Source organism: Dendrobates tinctorius, unplaced genomic scaffold (assembly GCF_039654945.1).
Source record: "Dendrobates tinctorius isolate UK_male_01 unplaced genomic scaffold, ASM3965494v1 ptg000227l, whole genome shotgun sequence".
NCBI lineage: Eukaryota > Metazoa > Chordata > Amphibia > Anura > Dendrobatidae > Dendrobates > Dendrobates tinctorius.
In genome coordinates, this window is record NW_027361894.1 from 2,247,501 (window position 1) to 2,252,500 (window position 5,000).

The window sequence follows — 5,000 nt, forward strand, 5'->3', positions numbered from 1 at the left end:
CTTAGAAAAATTTCGAGATGTGACAGACTTCCAGGAAGGGGGCGCCTCGGGAGGTGTACCTAGGAGGCTTCCAGGGGCCTGGGTACACTTTTCAGAAAGTACCGTTGGGACTTAGAAAAATTTTCAAGATTTTTGGACTTAGAGCGATTTTTGGATTTTTGTGCAAAAATCGAATTTTCCCTTCTCCCACCGCTCTGGGGCGTCAATATGAAGTGGGGACCCGAGGGAGAGTGCCTCCCATGAGGGTAGAATGTGTGACTTTTGGGGGGAAAGTCGAATTATGGAGCAAAAACCATTTTTGGGGACTTAGAAAAAATTCCGAGATGTGTCAGACTTCCAGGAAGGGGGCGCCTCGGGAGGTGTACCTAGGAGGCTTCCAGGGGCCTGGGTACACTTTTCAGAAAGTACCGTTGGGACTTAGAAAAATTTTCAAGATTTTTGGACTTAGAGCGATTTTTGGATTTTTGTGCAAAAATCGAATTTTCCCTTCTCCCACCGCTCTGGGGCGTCAATATGAAGTGGGGACCCGAGGGAGAGTGCCTCCCATGAGGGTAGAATGTGTGACTTTTGGGGGGAAAGTCGAATTATGGAGCAAAAACCATTTTTGGGGACTTAGAAAAAATTCCGAGATGTGTCAGACTTCCAGGAAGGGGGCGCCTCGGGAGGTGTACCTAGGAGGCTTCCAGGGGCCTGGGTACACTTTTCAGAAAGTACCGTTGGGACTTAGAAAAATTTTCAAGATTTTTGGACTTAGAGCGATTTTTGGATTTTTGTGCAAATATCGAATTTTCCCTTCTCCCACCGCTCTGGGGCGTCAATATGAAGTGGGGACCCGAGGGAGAGTGCCTCCCATGAGGGTAGAATGTGTGACTTTTGGGGGGAAAGTCGAATTATGGAGCAAAAACCATTTTTGGGGACTTAGAAAAAATTCCGAGATGTGTCAGACTTCCAGGAAGGGGGCGCCTCGGGAGGTGTACCTAGGAGGCTTCCAGGGGCCTGGGTACACTTTTCAGAAAGTACCGTTGGGACTTAGAAAAATTTTCAAGATTTTTGGACTTAGAGCGATTTTTGGATTTTTGTGCAAAAATCGAATTTTCCCTTCTCCCACCGCTCTGGGGCGTCAATATGAAGTGGGGACCCGAGGGAGAGTGCCTCCCATGAGGGTAGAATGTGTGACTTTTGGGGGGAAAGTCGAATTATGGAGCAAAAACCATTTTTGGGGACTTAGAAAAAATTCCGAGATGTGTCAGACTTCCAGGAAGGGGGCGCCTCGGGAGGTGTACCTAGGAGGCTTCCAGGGGCCTGGGTACACTTTTCAGAAAGTACCGTTGGGACTTAGAAAAATTTTCAAGATTTTTGGACTTAGAGCGATTTTTGGATTTTTGTGCAAAAATCGAATTTTCCCTTCTCCCACCGCTCTGGGGCGTCAATATGAAGTGGGGACCCGAGGGAGAGTGCCTCCCATGAGGGTAGAATGTGTGACTTTTGGGGGGAAAGTCGAATTATGGAGCAAAAACCATTTTTTGGGACTTAGAAAAATTTCGAGATGTGACAGACTTCCAGGAAGGGGGCGCCTCGGGAGGTGTACCTAGGAGGCTTCCAGGGGCCTGGGTACACTTTTCAGAAAGTACCGTTGGGACTTAGAAAAATTTTCAGGATTTTTGGACTTAGAGCGATTTTTGGATTTTTGATCAAAAATCGAATTTCCCCTTCTCCCACCGCTCTGGGGCGTCAATATGATGTGGGGACCCGAGGGAGAGTGCCTCCCATGAGGGTAGAATGTGTGGCTTTTGGGAAAGTCGAATTATGGAGCAAAAACCAGTTTTTGGGACTTAGAAAAATTTCGAGATGTGTCAGACTTCCAGGAAGGGGGGAGTCTCAGGAGGTGTACCTAGGAGGCTTCCAGGGGCCTGGGTACACTTTTCAGAAAGTACCGTTGGGACTTAGAAAAATTTTCAGGATTTTTGGACTTAGAGCGATTTTTGGATTTTTGTGCAAAAATCAGATTTCCCCTTCTCCCACCGCTCTGGGGCGTCAATATGATGTGGGGACCCGAGGGAGAGTGCCTCCCATGAGGGTAGAATGTGTGGTTTTTTGGGGGAAAGTCGAATTATGGAAGAAATTGAGTTTTGAGGACAAAAAAGTGTTTTGAGGACAAAAAAGTTTCTTGAGGACAAAAAAGTTTCTCGAGGACAAAAAAGTGTTTTGAGGACAAAAAAGTTTCTTGAGGACAAAAAAGTGTTTTGCGAACAAAAAATGGAATTTTGTGATTTTGTGTAAAAATAAGTAAATTCCCCTACTTCCACCACAGGGGGGCTTCAGTATGTTGTAGGGCCCCCAGGGAGGGTCCCCCAACTGGGTTTAAAGTTTGTGGATCCTGGGCAGAAAGTTGAATTTTGGATGAAAAACCGAATTTTGGGACTTAGAAAAATTTCGAGCTGAGCAGTGACAGACTTCCAGGCAGGGGAGCCTCTCTGGAGGTGTACCGAAAACAGTTCCAGGAGCTGAGGTCATTTTCGAACATTTTTTGTTCGCTCAAATTTTTTTTGTTTTTGAGCTCTAAAAAGCTGTTATTATCAATTGGCTCAAAAATTTCAAGTGTCATGAGCTAGTACATGTTGGAGGAATACGTTTTAGGCAAAAAATTGCAAAAAAAAAAATCCAAGTGAAAAAGAACCGGAATGGGGAATTTCTGACTGCTGTAGCAGCCGCACAGTTCCAGGAGGTCGGATACATTTCCGACTTTGTCCCGCTCATTGAAGTACATTGTCCCGCAATGCAAATACATAGTAATGCGCACCTGCGGGAGAATATAGGAGAGAGTGGGCTCTCTCTACCCCGATGTATGGCGGTTGTTCCTATGGTTCTCTGGCTCGGGTAGGCGACTTAGAAGGTGGTCCCTCTTGTCGTGGAAGTTGCAAAATACGGCCGAGACTGAACTTCCACGGCTCCAGGAGGGACTTTTGCTGGTCGTGCGTCCCAAGTGAGAGAGGCGATCCTGGGGTACCTGAGCCTGACCAGACCCTCCCTCGGTGGTCCCTGGTCTTCTGAAGGGTGATGGCATTCAGGGGGGCAAATCTGGAGTCCGTGGCCGAGTTTGGGCTCTAGAAGGCGGACGCCCCTTCTGACCATGTCCCCTCAGAGCCGGCTGGATGGTTCATGGTCCGCGGCTTTGTCTGGCGGTCTGTGCCCAAGCCGGAGAAGCTCTCCTGGGGTACGTGAGCTTTGACCAGACCCTCCCTCGGCGGTCCCTGGTTCTCTGGAGGTGATGGCTGTCAGGGGGGCAAATCTGGAGTCCTCGTGGGAAGGAGGGCTCTTGAAGGCGGACGCCCCCTCTGACTATGTCCCCTCAGAGCAGGCTGGATGGTTCATGGTCCGCGGCTTTGTCTGGCGGTCCATGCCCAAGCCGGAGAAGCTATCCTGGGTACCTGAGCTTCGACCAGACCCTCCCTCGGTGGTCCCTGGTTCTCTGGAGGCGATGGCTGTTGTCAGGGGGGGGGGGGCAAATCTGGAGTCCTCGTGGGAAGGAGGGCTCTGGAAGGCGGACGCCCCCTCTGACTATGTCCCCTCAGAGCATGCTCGATGGTTCTCAGTCCCTGGCTTTGGCTTTTTGGCCATCCTGGGGTACATTCTTGCCAAAAAAAAAAACGACTAAGTGAAAAAGAACCGGAATGAGGAATTTTCTAGGTGCCGCATCCGCCCTACAGTGACTTGAGGCCGGGTACAGTTCCGACTTCGTCCCCTTAAAGTGGGGACGTTGTCCCGCAATGCAAATACATAGGAATGCGCACCTCTGGCAGAATGTACTTGAGAGAGTGTCGTCTCTCTACCCCGATAGAAAGCAGTTGTTTCTCTGGTTCCCCGACTTGGGTAGGCGACTTGGCATGTGGTCCCTCTCGTCTGGAAGTTGCGCACTCCGGCTGAGACCGAACTTCCACAGCTCCGAGAGGGACTTTTGCCGATCGTGCATCCCAAGCGAGAGAGGCAATGCTGGGGTACCCAAGCCTGACCAGACCCTCCCTCGGCGGTCCCTGGTTCTCTGGAGGTGATGGCTTTCGGGGGGCAAATCCGGAGTCCTCGTCCGAAAGGGGGGGCTCCGGAAGGCGGACGCCCCTCTCGTCCATGTCCTCTCAGAGCGGTCTTATCCTCCGATCGATCTGGCACGGCGCTCCCGGGTGGGGAGGTGGTGCTGCTCGCTCGACCCGGGCTTTGGAGCTCGCGTCGGTTTACGGTGAGCGGTGTCCTTCCTCCTGTACCCCCGGGCTTCCACCACCTATCTTTGGGCGCGCACGCCGGCCGTCACCTCCCGTTCGAGGACGGAGGCGGCCGAGCTGTGGGAAGTTTGAATCGCACCGAACGATGAACAGTGGTCTGACGACCCACGCGGGCGAACGGCGGGGCGCCCACCCACCCCGGCGTGGGGGCCAGCCGTCCGAATCGCTCCCCGCGTGGGGAAGCACAGTGTTAGCAAGGGCGGCCCTTTTCGAAGTTCCAGATGCGCAGCCCTGCCCGCGGAGGTCCGTGCCACGCATCGCCCGAAGGGCGGCCTCCGCGGCGGGCACCAGCGAGAGCGGCGGCGGTGGGTGGCGTTTCCACGCCGCTGCCGAGCTCCGCGCCACTAGTCTTTCCCGAGCCCCTACGTTAGTGGGGGGGATGACAGAGCTGTGGAGGCAGGCGAGGGGGGGTTCTCACTGCGCGGTGTGCCCCCACCCGACTCGCCATCGCCTTCCGCTCCTCGTACGTCGTCCTCCGAGGCGGCTCGGAAGGGAGAGGGAGAGCGAGAGAGCGAACGCCCCCCGAGCGAGGGGAAGATGGAGAAGGGAGCGATTTGAATGGGGCGAGAGGTGAAGGGAGTACGGCAGAACGCTGCCCTGCGCACCCCCCCGTGTTCCCGCCAGGCGGGGGAACAGCCCTGGGAGGAAAAGCCGCTCGGGCATCCCTTTGAGGACGGGCAAGAGCCGGGTGTAGGGACTACGCTGGAGGGCGACGCCGATACGGCC